Raw genomic sequence first — 19,967 nt, 5'->3', positions numbered from 1 at the left:
AAAGGGAGAGAGTCAATAGAGAGTCTGCCAGCAAGGTGGAAGTTATAATCTATGTAACATGATCACAGGAGTGACACCACCTTTGCCATATTCTATTGGTCAGAAGCAAGTCACAGGTCCCTCCTACACTCAAAGGAGAGGAGATTCCATGAGGGTGTGAATACCAGGAGGCAGAGATAATTGGGATCCATCTTTTTTTGTGTGTGTGTGAGGAAGATCGGCCCTGAGCTAACATCTGCAAATCCTCCTCTTTTTTTTTTTTTGCTGAGGAAGACTGGCCCTGGGCTAGTATCCATGCCCATCTTCCTCTACTTTATATGGGACGCCACCACAGCATGGCTTGACAAGTGGTGCATCAGTGCGCACCTGGTATCCAAACCAGCGAACCCCGGGCCGCCGCAGCGGAGCACGTGCACTTAACAGCTTGCGCCACCGGGCCAGCCCCTGGGATCCATCTTAAGAGTCTGTCAGCAACAAGGAGAAGTAGATGAAATGACAGTTTTTAAATACAAAAGAGGGAAACTGAGGGAGCTGAAACACAGCAGATAGCCCCTCTCCTAGTGAAAAAGGAGATGAGGTCACCCCTTGAGAGAGAAAGAGCCAGAATGGAGGACATGGGGGAAAAATGTTTGTGACAAGGAGAGGGAGTCCGTAGGTTGAGTAGGTGGCTCCTGAACAGCACTGAGGGCCCAGCCACAGTAGATTTGCTGTGGAGCCAATTGGCAGTTAAGTGATTTGCTCCAGCAACAGATGGTGCTCTGTTTTCAGCCTGGAAACTAATGGTTGGAGGAATTGACCCAGGGTTGGGTGTGTGAAAAGGTCAGGGTCAAGAATGCATTAAAAGGGTATGTTAAAAGATCAGGGCCAAGAGTCTCTATGGCGCTGGTAAGAAAAAACCCAAATGACTGGGGCCGGCCCCGTGGCGTCACGGTTAAGTGCACGCGCTCCGCTGCTGGCAGCCCGGGTTCGGATCCAGGGCGCACACTGACGCACCGCTTGTCAGGCCATGCTGTGGCGGCATCCCATATGAAGTGGAGGAAGATGGGCATGGATATTAGCCCACGGCCAGTCTTCCTCAGGAAAAAGAGGAGGATTGACATGGATGTTAGCTTGCGTGCGCACACACACACAATAAATAAATAATTAAATATTAAAAAAAAAAAAAACCATATGACTCAGAGTCATTTTTCTACTTCCTGCTCCACATTCCCACCTCAACAACTGTCCCAGTGTAGGTCTGGCTGTTCCAGGGTCAGCCTGGCTCTGTGAAGGCCAGCAATCCGCCATGATGCAGGGTCAGGTTCCAGCAGGGCTTCCAGACAGTCTCACCAGGGACTGTGCAAAACAGAAGCTCTTTCCGTGGAGCGAGGATCCCCCTTGGAGGCCCCCCTCCCCCCCTCCAAGCACTTACCTGGCTCTCATCATCCCTTCCTCAAGTACCAAGATCTCTCTCACCTGTGCCCACCTCTTCCTCATCCTCTACCTCAGCCAGTGTGTCTCAGGCTCCTTTGGTGGTTAGCTGCTCTCCAGACACAGTTTAGAGTGAGTTATTATCAGTCAATACATTGATCTCAAATTCACAACTAGTCAAGGAAGTAAGAATGGCGAAGTAAGTAGAAGATACTATGATTAGTTTATTAAAAAATTTGATTCTCAGTTTCCTGATTAACTGTTGTCTTTTTCTTTCCTGTGCCATCACTCATCTTGTTTTTGTGCTCTTGAATGGGGCTAGACCACCACAAGAGAAAAATCTAATGGCCTTTGAAGGCCATCCTGTCCAGCCTCTCTCCTTTGAGCAAGGATGGTACCGGAAATAATAATCTTGGGTGAGAAGCCTTCAGTAGGACAAAAGCCCATGGCTGCTTGTAACTCTGCTGATTGAGAAGTATTTCATTTAAAGCTTAGAGTCAATGTAAAAGTTTCCTTGCTTCAGAAAATTCTTAGAGAAAGGATAATTATTTCCCACATGAATAGAGCTATGTCAGGTCTCATTCATCTTGGTACCCCTAGCACCCAGCCCGTTGCAAGCCCATAATACTCTTTCAACAAGTATTTGTTGAACTGAAATGAGCTGACCTAAGGGTGAGACCATGAGCAAATATGAGTCATCCCTGAGTGAGGTCAAATAAGTGAAAATGAGAAGAAATCCCGATGTTGCTTATCAGAGACTAAATATTGACACTTGAAGACTTGCTGCTATGTGGATTCTTTTACTGTCTTCCTATATAAGACACTGCTTTTTAAAAACACAAGGTCAGGATCTATTTTTAAGAGTCGTCTTTGGGTTGAAATTTTTTAAATGCACACAAACGTAGAGAAGAAAATAGCAATGACCCATATTCCCACCATGCAGAATTAAGTAGTTTTAACATTTGGGCATAGTTGCTTTCAGCCTTTTTATTCAGTACTTTGTTTTTAAAACCTACACTAGTGCACTTATGTGCTGAAAAATATGTGTCAGTGTGTGTGCACATGTGTGCATGCTGTGAAATCACATGTATGTGCTCACACATTTGTGGCGTTTTGTTTGCTTTTCCCTGGAGTTTCTGAGTTGGAAGGTGCTAAGTCACACACTGCTGTGGCAATAATGGAAAAATGGAGCCATGATTCTACATGTCAGTGTACAGAATGCACTATCCAAATAATACTTTTTTTTTTTGGCATGGGAAGATTCGCCCTAAGCTAACATCTGTTGCCAATCTTTCTCCTTTCTTATTTCTTTCTTCCTTTTCCTCCTCCAAAGCCCCAGTACATAGTTGTGTATAGTTTTAAGTTCTGGTTCTTCTATGTGAGCTGCCGCCACAACACGGCTACCGACAGACGAGAGGTCCACGCCTGGGAACTGAACCTGGGCTGCTGAAGCAGAGCGCACCAAACTTTAACCACTAGGCCATCAGGGCTGTCTCAAATAATACATTTTTAAAGCATTAAAAATTGTAAGTAATCCATGCACACAGGAAAAAATTCTGACACGACCCTCTGGCCTTCAGTCCCTCAGTTTTTCTCTTCAGAGGCCACCAGCACTGCCAGCTCCTTGTGAAGATTTCCAGAAGTACTATTTGCATATACAAACATATATTTTCTATTTTCCTACATAGATGGTAGCATACTCTGTATACTATTCTGTACTTAAGTGTTGAGTTTTGAAAATTTTGGAAGTGCTTCTTAACAGTAAGCTTTCTTTTCTTTTTTTTTTTAATTTCAATTTTATTGAGGTATAATTGACATATAAAAACAGTAAGCTTTCTAACTGTGGAAATAGCAATCGTGGTTTTCCTTCTTCCTTGGTCTCAGACAATTAACTTGGGTGGTCAAAGAATGTTCTGCACTAGCTTGACAGGTCCCTTCAAATCACAAATTCCCATGTCAGTGCTAGACAGTTTGTTCTCACTCTCTCTGGATGAACTTACTTAAAAGCCCACGAGAAAATCCTTTATATTTTTGGTAGCTAAACCAAAATTCCACAGAACACAACAAAATCAAACAGAGGGAAATTTGGGGCTCAGCTTAAAATACAGCTGGGCAAGCCCACACTCGGTTGCTAGAATAACAACCAGCTGGGAGGTTCCAGCTAAATTTAGCTTGGAACCTTCAACACGGTCAGCTCTAATGTCCACAAACCCCACATGGAGAACTCTCCCCCATCTCTGAAGCTGGTAGACAAGAAGGAACAACAGTGTTTGTCCAAAATGCTGACTTCGTGAAAACAACCTAGTCGATCTGGTGCGACTTAATAGGCTGTAAAAGGTTGGATTTACAGCCGATCAATAGGCAAACAGTATGATTTGTTGTTGGGGGAATATGAAGCACAGGGACTAGCATGATGCCAAACAGTGGAAAAGGTTAATTAACATTGTAAAGTTCATTTTAAATTTTGATTGAAAAAAGAAGAAGAACAAACTGGAACTGTAAGTGGGTCTCACTGTCAGGGCTGGCCTGATGGAAAGTGAAAGGTGAGCAGAATTGGTCTCCTCCGTGTGGCCCTCCTTGGGAGGGCTCCACTCACGCTCTGTCCCATTCCCCAGGGGAGGGCTGCAAAGGACACGGAGCCCCAAACATGGGCTCAAGTCTTGATTTTATGATTTGGTTAGCCTCAGTTTCCTGATTGGTTCAAGTGAGAGAGTTGGACTAGGTGAACTCTGAATCCTGAAACGCCCAGGTCTGGAATTCTTGGTGCTTTGTGCCCCCTACAACTAACTGCCTTGCAGCCTGGAGTTGCTCTACACCCTCCACACTAGCCCTCTTGAAACCCAAGTGGTGGGTGAACACAGGGGCCTTCATGCCTCAAGATGAGACTATGTGTTGAAAATATAACTTGGTAAGGGAGGAACACAAAGACCCTGAGAGAGCCTGGCATCCTCTCTGATCCTGAAAATGGCACTGAGGAAGTCCTGACACCCCAACAGCATCCCAGATGTTATCTGGGCCTCCTCTAGGAGAGGCATGTGACATAGTTTATGGAAAATAAACAGAATGAGGTTGCCAAGCATAGCCTAGGTGGTACCCAGGCAGAACCGCAATGAGTAGCAAGACTTCTTGTTCACTCACTACATTCACATGTGCAAAGAAAATGTCTATTATGGTCCTCATGAGGCTCTTACCCACTGGATGGTGATAAAGAGAAGCCAGATTGAGTCTGACCAGTTTAAGACCTAGATGCAGTCATTTAAATACTGTCTTCAGGATTACTTCAGTCTCCATGGTTCAGTTGCTCAGTTTTCCAGACTCTTCTCCTCCCTTCTCTGCTCCTTTCTTAGAAGTTGTCCAGTGGGGGGATGGGGGTGGAGGGGGGAAGCAGAAGAGGCTTTACAGGATGTCATGGCAGTTGGGAGGTGGGAAGGGCCCCTGGCCTCAACGCTGGTCTGCGTATGTGAATGCTCTCCGTGACCCCCAAGCTATGGTTGGGTTGGTTTGGTGTTCTACTGGTCTCAGCTGCCTATGAACTCCTGGTGTGTTCTTTCTGGGGGCCGCTGTCCCTCCCTGTGGATCTGGGCTCTCCTTCCCTCTCTCTGTCATTACAGACACCTCCGAATCCTTGCCAACCTTTCCCTCTGGGCCCTGGCCAGGCTGCCCCCCACAGCCTTGGCGGCAGGGTTACTTGGTGCCTAGCCACATTAGGGCCCTGGCAGATCTCCTGCTCAGGGGAGCTAAAGGATGCTCAGGATGCAAACTAGACCCTCTCTCTGCCTGTGCCCTAAACATCCTGGGGGTGGGGTGTGGGGGCTAGACTTCCCCAGACAGCCATGCTGCCTGCTCAGGTCTGGGAGAACAGGCGAGGTCCTGAGGGTGTGCACTGTGGTCAGGAGCATGGGTTTCACAGTCTCACAGGCCTGGCCTCATCCCCAGCTTTGTACTTAGCAGTGGTGTGGCTTCAGGCCAGGGCCTTGACTGCTGCCTAACCAGGAGAACAAGACACACCTCACAGGGATGCAGTGATAGTCCGTGAGATTTTCTGTAAAGCAAGCAGCTCCTTTTTGAGGCAGGGAATCTAGTGCGTAGAGGAAAGAAGTACCCTTTGCTAGCGAAGCAGGGAGTGGTAGGATTGTTCCCTAAGAATTCTCATCTTGACCCTGCCTGTCCCCATGCAGCACCATGAACCAGACATGTGCCCAGTTTCTGCTTTTTCTGTGTCTGTTTATTAATGTTTCAACGACTGAAATGCCATTCTTTGATTTTGCCAATAAGTCATTTTTAAAAATAGAAAATTTTATGTTACTCAATTACCAAATCTCCTGAGGATGAAGTCAATTTATACAGTGATTGGTTGACATTACAATAAAGGGAGTGGCTCCTTCTCTGGGCTTGGAGGCAGCTTGCAGAGTCCTGGCTGAAGGCATAAGGAAGGTCCAAATCATTGACAAATACAGGGCTGGTTATGGCGCCTCTCTCAGGAAAATGGTGAAGAAAATTGAAATTAGCCTGCACGCCAAGTACACTTGCTCCTTCTGTGGCAAAACCAAAATGAAGAGATGAGCTGTGGGGCTCTGGCACTGTGGTTCCTGCATGAAACAGCAGCTGGTGGTGCCTGGACCTACTACACCAGTTCTGCTGTCACAGTCAAGTCAGCCATCAGAGGACTGAAGGAACTGAAAGGCAAAGAGAGGTTCCACCATTTGAAACATCGCTCGCTACAACAAATGAGTGAATTTATACAACAAAAAAGGGTAACCCAGCCCTGCCTTCCTTTGGCCAACCACAGGGCACAGCCTATTCTGCTTCGGATCCACTGAAGGTGACAGGGTGATTTGCCAAAGTCGTGATGCCTTCCGGGCCCATCTTCTGTTGCAGACTCTCCACTTTCCAAACACTCCTTCCTCTCTCCCCATGGCCCAGCCCCGGGTGAGTCTCCAGTTCCCTCCAGTTCCTCCCTTTGGCTGTAGGGAAGGATAAGGTAACCAGATTATTCATAAAAAGTGTTACCCTGCCAGGCTTTTGCATCTTAAGCCTTCTATCATTAACTGGAATGAAAGGCTTTTTCTCTCCTTAAAGTGGTTTTAGGACTCAGTAGGTAGGGGAGGAGAAGGTCCATGTTCAGGGTGATGGCCCTGGGTCAGTAAGTGCTCCTGGAATTATCCCAGGCCTGTGCGGTGATCATTTGGCCCTTAGGGAATCTGGGGTAAGGAGCCAGAACCCAACAGTCCACGGCTTCCTCCAGCCAGGGTGGCCCAGCAAGATGGGGCCTGGCCTCAGGAAAGCCAATGGAAGGAGGAACTCGTGCCTCTTTTTGCCAGCCTCTCATGTTCACTTCCCTCCCTAAAGACACACCCACCTCCTTCCATCTCCTCACATCGGTCCCGCCTTGCCTGTCTTTTTTTTTTTTTTTTTTTGTGAGGGAGATCAGCCCTGAGCTAACATCCATGCTAATCCTCCTCTTTTTTGCTGAGGAAGACCGGCTCTGAGCTAACATCTATTGCCAATCCTCCTCCTTTTTTTTCCCCCAAAGCCCCAGTAGATAGCTGTATGTCATAGTTGCACATCCTTCTAATTGCTGTATGTGGGACACGGCCTCAGCATGGCCAGAGAAGCGGTGCATCAGTGCGCGCCCGGGATCCGTACCCGGGCTGCCAGTAGTGGAGTGCGCACACTTAACCACCAAGCCATGCGGCCAGCCCCGCCTTGCCTGTCTTTGACCCCGAGACTTCTAGATACATACATTATCATACAAGTGACAGCATTTTAGATCATAATTAATGCTGTCTCTGTACCAGATTTCCTGGTCTTATTCCCTATACCTACCTCCCTTCTACCCCCATGTTATTTTTCCCTGTCCTAATAAAATGCCTGCCAAGGAAATGTCACTGAAATTATCCTTTTCTTAATAGAGGAATTATTTTATAGGAAAGCCACACAGGCATTTTGGGGACATAAAATGCCACATCAATAAAATAACTAGAGCAGAAGATTTGACTCAAGAATAAGAACCCAAAAGAGAAATTAGAAACATATTGTTTCCTTAACTTTAGGGCCTGGAGAAGTGAAGGAAGCAATCTAATTTAAGGGCTATTCCTAACAGAGAATTCAGTCATGTCAGGAAAGCTGCAAGTCAGAGGGAAAATTCGGTGAAATCAAAGGAAGTTGGTTGTGTAACAATACTGTTAAAATGTCAGCACTCTTCCTGGACATGCACCCGGGCCGCCCAAATGAAAGCAGGCAGGTTAAAATGTCACTCTGCTTAGCTAAGAGGAACTGCCCTCCCAAACATGCTATTTGACTTCTGGTTACTTCTCTCCACAATTCAAGTTATTTATGTACCTTGTAGAATCAAAACAAGGCCATGATAGCTCAGGAATAGACTGGTTCATTATCAGTTTGCAGGAACGTAAGTTGAGACTTATGCTTTTCATTCTACTTCTTTCTTAAGAAACAGTTTTATGAGGTCAGCCCGGTGGCGTAGTGGTTAAGGTCACGTGGTCCACTTTGGTGGCCTGAGGTTCACGGGTTCAGATCCCCGGCATAGATCTACCTAGCGCTCATCAAGCCATGATGTGGCGGTGTCCCATATACAAAATAGAGGAAGACTGGCACAGATGTTAGCTCAGGGACAATCTTCCTCACCAAAAAAAAAAAAAAAGAAATAGTTTTATGGTTTTGCCATAAGCCACCACAAAACCTAATCTGGAAATATGTGGTGTCTAAATAAAATTAAATAAAAATTTCTTTTTTTTTTTTAATAAATTCAATTTTTTTTTTCACTTATTCCTTTTTTCTCCCCAAGGCCCCAGTAGATAGCTGTATGTCATAGTTGCACATCCCTTCTAGCTGCTGTATGTGGGACACCGCCTCAGCATGGCCAGACAAGCGGTGCGTTGGTGCGCGCCCGGGATCCAAACCTGGGCCGCCAGTAGCGGAGCGCGTGCCCCTAACCGCTAAGCCACGGGGGCGGCCCCTAAATAAAAATTTCTTTGCTGTCAGATTAAACACACAATTCTCCAGTTGCAAACTCTTCAGTGTCCCCCCCAACACACACACACACACACACACACCCTGCCTTACTGCAACATTGAGATTAAATGTCTCTACCCTGAATTCAAGGGTCACTATGGAGGGCCTCAATGGGCCTCATTGGTTCTTTCTCACTGTTGCCCATATGGAAATGACAACCTTCTTCTTCCATGAAGCCAGCACCAATGTCAGCCCCCAAACCAGATTCTCTCCTCTTCTGCATTCACAAATGCTTGACCCTATTCTTGTCGTCTCTCTCTTTTTGTCTTGCAACATACGTATAGTCATGCATAGCTTAATGATGGGATATATTCTGAGAAACACATCATCAGGAGATTTCATAGTTGTGTGAACATCATAGAGTGTACTTCATAGACCTAGATGGTATAACCCATTACACACCTAGGCTATATGGTACTAATCTTGTGGGACCACCCTCATATGTGCGGTCCATCATTGACCAAAAGGTCGTTGATGCAGTACATGACTATATTTACTCATTTTTCTGTCTATGTCTCCACACTTACCACCTCCCAATCCCCATATTGTAGGCTCTTGGAGGGCAAGAACTGGGTTAACATATCTTTGCAATCCCTTGGGTGCTGAGAATAATATCTTGAACATAGTTAACACTAGATAAATATCTAGTTAACACTAGATAAAATGATTGATGGTGGGGTCAGAAATATTTTTAAGGACATTATCAAGAGAGTTGTGCCTAAACCATTCACGGAAATTGTCTGTGCTAATTGTGTAGGCCATAGGGGATAGGAATTCCACAACCTAGCAGGTAAGCCCACTTTTTAATTTACTCACTTTTCAGAATAAAGTTTTCATTATTTTGGCAAACTGGAGTACCTTTCTGCAATTTTTCTTATTTTCTCTAATTTTAACTTTCATAAAGTTAGAGAGAAGCTAGTTGATCCTTTATAAACTTGGAGAGAGATATTAAATCAGAATAATAATAATAAAAAAAGGCTAGTATAGAATTTGGTCAGAATAGGAAGAAGTCAGAAAAGCCAAAGGAGACTCGACTTTGAGATGGGCAGACCACTGGGCACATTTAAAAATTGTTTTCCTACTTAAAAGCAAGGCTCACGTCTTACTCCATAACTCATCTGACAAAGGATACCAAACAGCTCTAGTTCTTCTTGCCAAATAATGCTGCACTCTCAGGCTATTAAGAGACAATTTAAAGAGGCTTTACTTATTTATTTCCCCCACCTTACTCCCAAAAGGATTTGAGTTGGCTTTATACAAATATATACAATATATCAAACTAAAAACAAACAGATAGAGATAGGGCAAAAGGAAAATAAATGTGGAATAGTAAGATAAAGACAAGGATAAAATTAGCGTGTAGAAATGTATGTCAGAAATTCTTGAACTTCTGAGTTTCCTGGGGACCAAAGCAAAGAAGGGAACAAAACTGACTACAAATTTCGCAGTATGTTTAAAATCAAAATCTAGTTCCTTAGTGTCTGTGTGCCAGATCCTGCACCCGGCCTCTCAGTGGTTTTCTTCATTTAGGAGTAGTTCATCTGGTGCCTGCTGTGGTGGGCCACGTGTGTTTGAATCGAGGGGAGCCCTTAGTTTAGCCTGTGTAGCTGTCTGTAAGCACAATGCCCATTCGTGTCATGAGCTGACCCAATGAGGTTAGCTTTGTGAGAAAGATCCGAAGGAGAAGATCTCGTTCTCCGTGGAGGCCTCACAGGCGGGCTTTTCAGCAGTAAGAGTTGCCCTCAAAAAGACCCTAGAAAAATCTGAAGAGGCAAAACATGTGTAACACATTCTTGATAGTTGACGTCTTTCTTCTTTCTACCCTCCAGAAACCATGACATTATCTGGGTCCTAAAGCCCCTGTCTTCTCCCCACAGTGTCCTATGCCGAGTGCCCCTGGCTCCACAATTGCTCTCTTCCTTTCCCAAATGGGGGAAAAAAAGATGACACATTTCTCTCTCAGATAGCCATTAGGAGGGAAGCCATGCAAGTAAAATAATTAATACAACGATGTGCATGACTGATATATAAGCCTCCCAGGAATAGATTTTATTTTTTGAGTGGCTTTTTAACCCACTTAAAACTCTAATTAACTGACTAGAGGATTGATTGATCAATAGATTGTGTGTGTAGAGCAGAGTTAGAGATTTTAAAACAATGACCCCTTCTCTGCATCTTTTGTTCGCCTTTAGTGACCCCTTTGGCATCCATCAAAGGCAAAGAATTTAGCAACTTGATCTCTAACTTCTAAAAACTTACAACCGTTGCCCTAGTGGTGTGTGAAACATGCTGGAGTCACTCACACCAGTTACCTCACTAAGCCTCAAACTTGATTTATGGGAGAATAATGATAGAAGTTACTTTAGGAAATTTGGACATGAAAGTAATAGGAATACTTTCTCTTCCCCCTTTTCCTGTCGCTCTCCCTCCCTCATTCCTTTGTCAAGTGTAAACCTGGTTAACAACTTGTTTCATGCTTGAAATTGTATGTCCTTAAAAGCACTTTTCTTCTCACCCTGCCTGAGGTTGTTCTGTTTCTGGACAGTATATAGCGTCTGCTCATGTATCATTCCACTGTCCAACTTCTGCATAAATCTTTCCTATTGGTGTTGTCTCATAATTAAGGCTACAAGCCTGACGGTAGGCTAGTTGCGCCAAAAGATACTCACTGCTCACCACTCAAAGGTTATATGGCCCATGCCACCTGCTGCAGACTACTTTGACCTATATCACTTGCCAGTGGGGGCAGAATTGTCAGCAGCAATTGTCAAGGGACAGGACCTTATGGATATATATATATATATTCAGTGCACCTTTTTGTATTTTGTATTCTGTCTTAATTACAGCAGTACTCCTACTGTTAGCATTGAGGCCCAAATTATGCTTTACTTTGTCCTATGTGCGGATAGGTTCCAGATATGAGCATCTGAGTAATTTTAAGCTTCTTGATAAACAATTTCCAATATTTTGAACATATTTTAAAATAATAGTCAATAGTGACAGAGTATTTTGGTTAAACAAGCCTTCCCAAATAATAATTATGATATCTGGAAATTTTTGTTTTAATAAAAGTGACTGTTAGGAAGCACTGAAAAATAACCAAAGGGAGAAACTAAACAAGAATCTACTCTGGTGAGATTCACTTTTGGAGCAGCTTTTTGCTTTAGATAACCTCCCTGTCTGTGTGCAGCTTAGGGGCAGCAGAAATCCACAGTCTCACTGGGTTGAGGAGTCAGAGGGCAGAGTTTGGGGGAGAGGGAAGATTTAGGAAGGGAAGGAGACCAAGAAGCAGTGAATAGCAAATCTGTAAGAAAAACAAAAAAAGAAAATTTTAGGCTGACCAATAGACAATGCACTTGTGAAGAGATCCCAGGGCACTGATGAAAATAACAGCAGCTGGAAGCAAAACTAACAGCCTAAATTTCAGCTGCTGCCTACCACAGGAAGATAAACCTTAAAGTGTGAGTCCAATTATGTTAACTATCTGCTAAAACAAAAATCATTCTTTAGCATAATATAACAGAATCCAGAGTCCCCACAATGAATTATTTACAATGTCCAGTATGAAATTTTTAAAAATCACTAGATATGAAAGAAGCTCAAGAAGAAAAAAAAAGAAGTTAATAAATTCCAATGCTGAAAAGCTGCAACAGTAGATAACTTTAAAGCAACTATCATAAATATGTTCAAGAACTGAAAGGAAAAATATATACACAATAAATGAACAGATGGGGAAACTCAGCAGAAAAATAAACTATACAAATAGAACACATGGAAATGCTAAAGCAGAAAAATATAATAATTGAAATAATAAAGTCACTCAAGAGACTTAACAGTAGATTGGAGTTGGCAGAAAATCAAGTCAGTAACTTGAAGTAGCAAAGTAATAATACCAACTTTATACAAAATCCTTTAGAAAATAGAGGAAAAAGAAATATTTCACATCTTTTTTTATGAGGCCAGTATAATCCTGATACCAAAATCTGACAAAGGCATTAACAGAAAGGAAAATTAAAGATCAGTGTATCTCATGAATATAAGACAAAAATTCTTAACAAAATAACACATCATAACAAAGTTTTATGCCAAGAATGCAAGGTTGGTTTAAGATTTAAAATTTCAATAAATGTATTCCACTGTAGTAACAGAATAACAAACAGATTATCACAATAGATGCAGAAAAAGCATTTGACAGAACTCAACACTTATTTATGACTTAAAAAAATAACTCTAAAAACTTGGAACAGATGAGAAGTTCCTCAATCTGATAGATGGTACCTATAAAAAACCTACATACTATATCTATTAATGCCATATCTATTGTTGTGAAGATGAATACTTTCCTCTCAGATTGGGGAATACCTGCTCTCATCATTTCTATTCAACATTATACTGGAGGTGTTAGCCATCGTTATAAGGCAAGAAATCAAATTAAATTTATAAAGCTTAGAAAAGAAGAAGTAAAACTGTCCCTATTTGCAGGTGTCAAGGAATCAGTAATAATAACAACAAAAATCTAAAACTAATAAATGAATTTAGTAATTTAATAAATGAAGGTCTCAAGATACAAAATCTGTAAACAAAGATAATTTGTATTTCTATACACTAGCAGAAATAAGTGGAAGATAAAATAAAAACCCCAAATGATTTCATTTATAATAGCAATAAATTATAAAATGTTTTAGAAATAAATTTAACAAAAGACCTTGTGAATGCAAAACCTCTGCACTGAAAACTATGAAACACTGCTGAGGGAACCTAAATAAATGGAAAGTTAAATGGAAAAATAAATATGTTCATATTTTGGGTGATTTAATATTTTTAGGATGTCAATACCCCCAAATTAATGTATAGATCCAATGATTCTCAATCATAGTCCCAGCAGGATTATGATTTTATTATAGATATTGACAAATGATTCTGAAATGTATATGAATATTCAAAAGACTTAAAATAGCTAAAACATTCTTGAATGAGAACAAAGAACTTACCTACTGTGGTACGCTGAATAATGGCTCCCTAAAGATGTTCATGTCCTAATCTCTAGAACCTGTGAATATGTTACCTTCTTTGGCCAAAGAGACTTTGCAGATGAATTAAGGATCTTGAGATGGGAGAATATTCTGGATCACTCTGGCAGGATGAATATGAGGGTCTTTATAAAAGGGACAATAGGATTAGAGTCAGAGAAGGTGATATGATAGCAGAAGCAGAGAATGGAATGACATAGCCAAAGAATGTTGGCAGCCTTTAGAAGCTGAAAGATGCAAGAAATGGATTCTTCCCTGGAGCCTCCAGAAGGACCCAACCCTGACAATGCTTTGAATGTTAGCCCCTTAACACTTACCTCAGACTTCTGACCTCCGGAACTTTAAGAGAATTAATTAGTGGCTTAAGCCACTAAGTTTGTGGTAATTTGTTACAGCAGCATTAGGAAACTAATACAGCTACTGTAAAGGACGTACATGATAAAGCTACAGTAATAAAGACAGTGTGGTGTAGGCATAAAGATAGTCATAAAAATCAATGAAACAAAATAGAATCCAGAAATAAAGCCCCACATTTACAGTCTATTGATTTTTCACAAAGGTGCCAAAGTAATTTAATGGGAAGAAGAAAGTATTTTTGAAATGGTGCTGGAACAACTGGACACACATTTTAAAAATGAACCTCGACCTCACATGATACACAAAAATCATTTTGGATAGACTATAGATATAAACATAAAAACTAAAACCACAAAGCATGTACAAGAAAACACAGGATAATAACTTTACATCCTTGGATTTGGCAAAAATTGATCAGACAGAACACAGAAAGTAATAACCATAAACGAAATTGACAAATTAGTCTTCATCAAAGTTAAAATATTCTGTTCGTCAAAAGACATCATTGATAAAATGAATAGACAAAGCACAGACTAGAAAATATTCATTACACATGTATCTGACACAGGTCCTATATCAGAATATATAAAAGAATTCCTAAAACTCCATAATAAAAAAATGAACAACCTAATTTATTAAAACAGGCAAAATACTTGAGCAGTCATTTCACAATGAAGTTGCTGGAAGCAACTCAGTGTCCATCAACAAGGTAGTAAGACCCATCTTACAATGGTTCTTCCACTGTAAGAACCAGTATTCTCACAATGGAACAGTACTCAGCAATAATAAAGAATGACTTACTCAACAACATGGATGAACCTCACAAAGGTTATGTTGAGCGAAAGAAGGCAGATTCAAGAGCATGGTTCCATTAATGTCAAGTTCTAGAACAGGCAAAAATAATCAAAAGTGAAAAAATCAAAACAGTGGCTGTCTCTGAATGGGGGACTAGTAAGAGGAGACATGAGGGAACTTTTTGGGGAGATGGAAATGTTCTATATTGTGATAGGGTGTAGGTTACATGAGAGTATTCATTTGTCAAAATTGTACAGTTAAGATTTTAATATTTTAGTGTGTAGAAATAACCTAAAAGAACTAACATTAAAAATTACAATAATTGGGTGTGTGGGGGTTGGAGATGCAGATGAAACAAGAATGGCAGAATATTAGTAATTGTTGAAGCTGGGTGTTGGGTACACGGGGTTCATTATACTGTATACTTTGTATACATTGGAGATTTTCCATAAAAAAGTTTTAAAAATATAACAGTTGATGTATAATTCCTTTTGACTACAGCAAGACCAACTGAACATTATCTAGTACTTTTAATTAGCTAGAGGTTAAAAATGAGAAATTAAGTGGCTTGCATCACGAACATGTTTCTCTTTATTTCTTGGATCATTTTCATTTGTTTCAATGTTCAAAAATAGAAGAGAGATCATCACTGTAATGCGGTCTTGGTATTGAGCTTTATAACTAACATTTCCTCAGAGAAAGACTAAAGAATTATGATTTTATTAGAAAATTTACAAGTCTTCCTGTCAGCAAATTGTATGAGATTATATTTGATGAACCCAAAACGCTAAGTTGTCTAATGTTTTAAAAAAATTCCACTGAACTATATACTTAAAAATGGTTAGGATGTTAAATTTTATGTTGTGTGTATTTTACCACAATTTTAAAAATTTATATTAAGTAAAAAAGTTCCAAATGAAGAGATGAAATGTTTTTCTTTTTCCTCCACATACTCAATATTTATTTCTCGTGCCCTTGGATGTCACATGGCACTCATTATTAAGTTCCTGGAAATAAAATACTTGTAAAAATATTTCAAAAATTGTCCTCAAGTTCCCAGCAAGCAAAGGTCTGAATACCAATATTGCCTGAAATTTATAAACAGAAATGTTTCGTGAACAGTTGATTCATCTGTAAACTTCTTAATGAGTTTGTTTAATTTTAACTGCTTGTTTTATATCAGCCTTTTTATTACATAATGTAAAAACCACAATTTTGGGGTGGGAGGCCAGAAGAAAAAGAAATACAATGGATTTCATGTATAAAGAACATTTCAGTATAAATTCACTGAAGCAATCCTTGGAGAAAGAGGCAGAATTGTAGAACTGACTTTTCATAAGGTTCTAATTTGGATTTTCTTCAAGCGTGTAAGCTTTCACACTGGAATGTCTCTGGCTGGGCTACTGGGGGAGGTTTTGAAATCTCTGTTTCCTGGGAACGTGGTGGTTTTAGAAACAAAACAGATATTCCTCCAGGGCAGTTTTGGGCAACCAGGCTGCAGGAACGGCTGAGCAGTCCCAGCCAGGTAGTAGGGCTGGAGTGAGAGTTTTCTGGAATGAATGAGCTCCCACCACTGTTTTCTGTCTTTGAGTCACTTGGTTGGAAATGTAAAGTCTTGAGAGAGAAAGAGTCTAAGTGACTGAGTTTGGGTCTTGAGCCTGCCCCTGGCTGTTCCGGAGGGTAGACAGGAAGTTTCTGCCAGAAAGAACCTCCAGGAACTCCTTTAGTCTTCTCAGTGATAGGGCAGAGTGTCTCCAATTACTGAACAAAATAGAGGAAATCAAATTCCACAAAAGCAAATAGGGTGCTGCTGTGGAGGGGGAATGGGTGCTGGGTCCACTTCTGAAAGGGAAGGCTATTAGAAGGGACTTTTGTAATATGGCCTCCTGTTACCCAACCATTTCATTTTCACTGATACATCCTCAGCTCCTCTAGCCCAAGAAGATGACCATGCTGTATGTTCCTATTTATCTCAATCATCTTTGCCACACTGGACACAGAGTGGCTAGATCAGGATGCTTTGGGCTGCAAGGAAAACCTCAACTCAACTGGCTCAAACAATATAGAAAAGTATTATCTCACATAACAAGTAATCGTGAGATGGGATGGGTTGGTTAAGTCAGTGGCTAACTGACTTATCCAGGATCCAGATTTATTTCATTTTTCTGCCCTGCCATTTTAAGTGTGTCAGTCACTGGCTGGCTGCAGCAGCTCCAGGCTTCAAATCTCCACACACCACTATCCAGAGGCAGGGATGATTGTGTCCTTGTGTCTCTCTCTTTTTTTTTTTTTGGTGAGGAAGATTGGCCCTGAGCTAACACCTATACCAATCTTCCTCTATTTTTTTGTATGTGGGATACCACCACAGCATGGCTTGACAAGCAGTGTGTAGGTCTGTGCCTGGGATCCGAACCTGTGAACCCCAGGCTGCCAAAGTGGAGAGCATGAACTTAACCACTACGCCACCAGGCCAGCCCCCCTTGTATCTCTTTTTAAGAGCTAAGAAACATTTCTCAGTCCCTCAGCAGATGTCTCTTCCTGCCTTACTGGTGAGAATTGGGTCATGTGCTTTTTTTTGCCAGTTACCATCAAGAAAAATGTAATTTCCGCAACTGGCTTAAACAAGATAGCCACAAGCTCATGGCCACAAAGAGTAAAATGGACAACTGGACAAAGTTGGGTGAAGTTTTGTGGATATTTGTCATATTTGTGGCTCTCTATATTTGAGAAAGTTCTCATATTATGAGTCCTGCCTACCCAAGATGGAAGCAGAACTCACCTTCCCAGTCAGCTGGTATGTTTGGGTGCAGGTATGTTACTTAGACTCCACCAATCAGACACACCTGCATAAGACTTGAATTCAGAACCAATGAAAGTGAGAATGAGGAATTTCCTTTTTCTAGTGAAAGTGGAGGAGAGTTGCAGAAAGACAGTGCAGTTTTCAGAGACAGCTGAGTGGTAACATCCTGTGCACAACATCCATATTATAAGCAGCAATGGCTGAGGGTCTCCACTGGAGCAGTTTAGTGGTGTAGGGGAGGAAGACAAATCCTCTACCCACTCTGGGTCCTTCCAGATGGGATATGAATTAAATTGACATGAGACAGAATAACAGGAGAAAATCAAACAAAGCTTTATAACATGTATACATGGGAAAGGCCCAGGGAAAACTCAGTAACTCACCAAAATGGCAGAGGCTCTCATCTTAAATACCATCTTCAGCTAAAGACAAAGGAGGATGTTGGGGGTGGGGGGAGTCAGCTATGGGAGAGTACCAGAAAAACACAGTAAACAAGAGTAAGATTACCATGCAGATTTTAGTCCTCACCTTCCACATTGATAAGAGTTTATAGAGATAAGGTCATCCTCTTCTTCCCCGTACAGAGACAGAGATACCTTTACAAATGGAGATTTCCTTACAAATGTAAATGTCTCTTACAAAGGGTAACTTCTACTTTTCAGAGCTTCTCCCATGTCTGCACTTTTTAAAAATAACCAACCCAAAATCTTCCTCATGCCAAAGAGACTCTGGGGGTGGCCAATTCTGATCCCTCACAGTGGTATAATTTGAGTATTGTTCCAGATTAGATAGCCTTCAAGCCTGATTTTCCAGCCCTTCTGGGGATTCTGTGAGCTCCCTCTGTCCCTAAATAAATTTCTTTCTGGCTTAAACTAGCTGGAGTGGGTTCTGTTGTTCATTACTAAGAACTCTGCAAGGAAGAAGTGAAGAATGGCTGTTGGTAGGCAAAACTGTGTCTGCGACAGTAGAGGATCAGTAGGTACCTGACGTTGCAAAACATCAGGGGGCTGTATTCTGTGGGGTGCAGCCCACCTACAGAGAATAAAATGTGAACGCTGCCCCAGAAGTTGTGCCCTGCTGCCAAACCTGGCTTCCTTTCTCCACTATCTTCCTTGGGACAGCTCAAGGACTATTACCTTTCTCTGGAAATCTGCTCTTACTGTCTCTCTCCTGAAGCGTTTCCACCTACTGGCTTTATACCCTGAGAATTTTGCCCCCTGGCCTAATGAGCGTGTGTAACTTAATACTGCATGGAAGAAATCACAGACCAGTCTAGCCAAGTCAAGCCAAGCATAAATAAAAAGGTTAAAAAAAAAAGAGAGGATGTATATGCTTGATTTTGTATTCTCTTACAAATAACTAAAAAGGTAATGACCTTCCCTGCAATTTAACATTTTTATTGAACAAAAAAACATTATGGCAACATTAATGAAACTTTTAACAACAGAAGGAACAACTTCACTTACAATTCTGCCCCTACCCCGCCTTGACAGAACTACTTGTGTCTCTAAACATTGTATTATTTGCAAATCTCAATGTATCAGCTATGCCTTTATATTTATTAAGTGGGTTCCACATATTTTACCTAAACACCAACTACCCCCACTAGACATTTAGGAGGCTTCTAGCTTATAAATGTTCTTATATTAATTTTGTATTAAACAGGCATAAAACATTGTTCTTCTTTTGGGTAATGCAAATCACTGAATCATATACATATTTTGAATGTTATTTGCCGGGCATTTTGCATTGCCATCAGCAATGTACATGTGGACCAGTTTCACTAATCTATTTAAACACCAGAGTACGTTTAAAATATTTTATTAATTTAATAGAAGCAAAATAGAACCTTATTGCTCTTTTATTTTGTATATTTTAGTTATTATTAAGCTTTTCCTATGATTGATTGTGAACACTCTCTCATTCAGCATTGTCATAGAATGTCCCAAGACAGAGTCAGCACAAGGCTTGTAGATTGTAAATGTAATAAAGATACGCACATTGTCAAGAATGTTTCAGAAAGTGCCATGTGGTTTTTTTCAGGAGCTAGTTTTAGGAAGAATTAATCCTTCTAGAGGGTTATTATACTGGATTGTCCTAGTTATGTCAAAGGATGGCCTGGGGGAGGGGACTTCTTCATTTGTGTGAACATTGCCGAACATTTAATTTCAAATTTTCTGCTTAGTGCATAATGAAAAATGTTCACTGAATTTGTGGCAGTAAACGTAAACTGTATTTTTGACGTTTGAAAAATTTGAAATAGATTAATATTACAGAACTACATCCGTTCTCTGTGACATCCCTTCTCAAAACTAAAACTGCTATTTTTCAGATAAATTACTCCTCCTTTTTTTCTCTTATTTTCTCTGCTAAAACATAAGCAATCATTTTTTTTAAAAAATTAGCCATTGAAAGAAATTTACATTTTGGCAAACGTGGCTTAATTTTGAATGCTAGTATAGAATTTCTCACAGAAAGCTGGGGTCCTGGAAAACACAATGTTCTTTTTTGAACTGCATTTTGAAAAGGGAAATTAATTGTAA

At 41.1% G+C, this 19,967-nt stretch overlaps 1 protein-coding gene and 1 pseudogene across 1 annotated transcript in view; both read left to right on the top strand.

Moving 5' to 3' along the window:
* CEP57L1 (centrosomal protein 57 like 1) overlaps nt 1-19,967 on the top strand; it is a 462,537-nt gene that overhangs the window by 148,103 nt on the left and 294,467 nt on the right. The gene's annotated exons all lie outside the window — the stretch shown is intronic.
* LOC131420298 (large ribosomal subunit protein eL43-like) overlaps nt 1,286-19,967 on the top strand; it is a 30,574-nt pseudogene continuing 11,892 nt past the window's right edge.

This window comes from Diceros bicornis, chromosome 23 (genome assembly GCF_020826845.1).
Source record: "Diceros bicornis minor isolate mBicDic1 chromosome 23, mDicBic1.mat.cur, whole genome shotgun sequence".
Classification (NCBI taxonomy): domain Eukaryota; kingdom Metazoa; phylum Chordata; class Mammalia; order Perissodactyla; family Rhinocerotidae; genus Diceros; species Diceros bicornis.
Note: the sequence above shows the minus strand (reverse complement) of the source record. Positions and strands in the feature narration are given on the sequence as shown.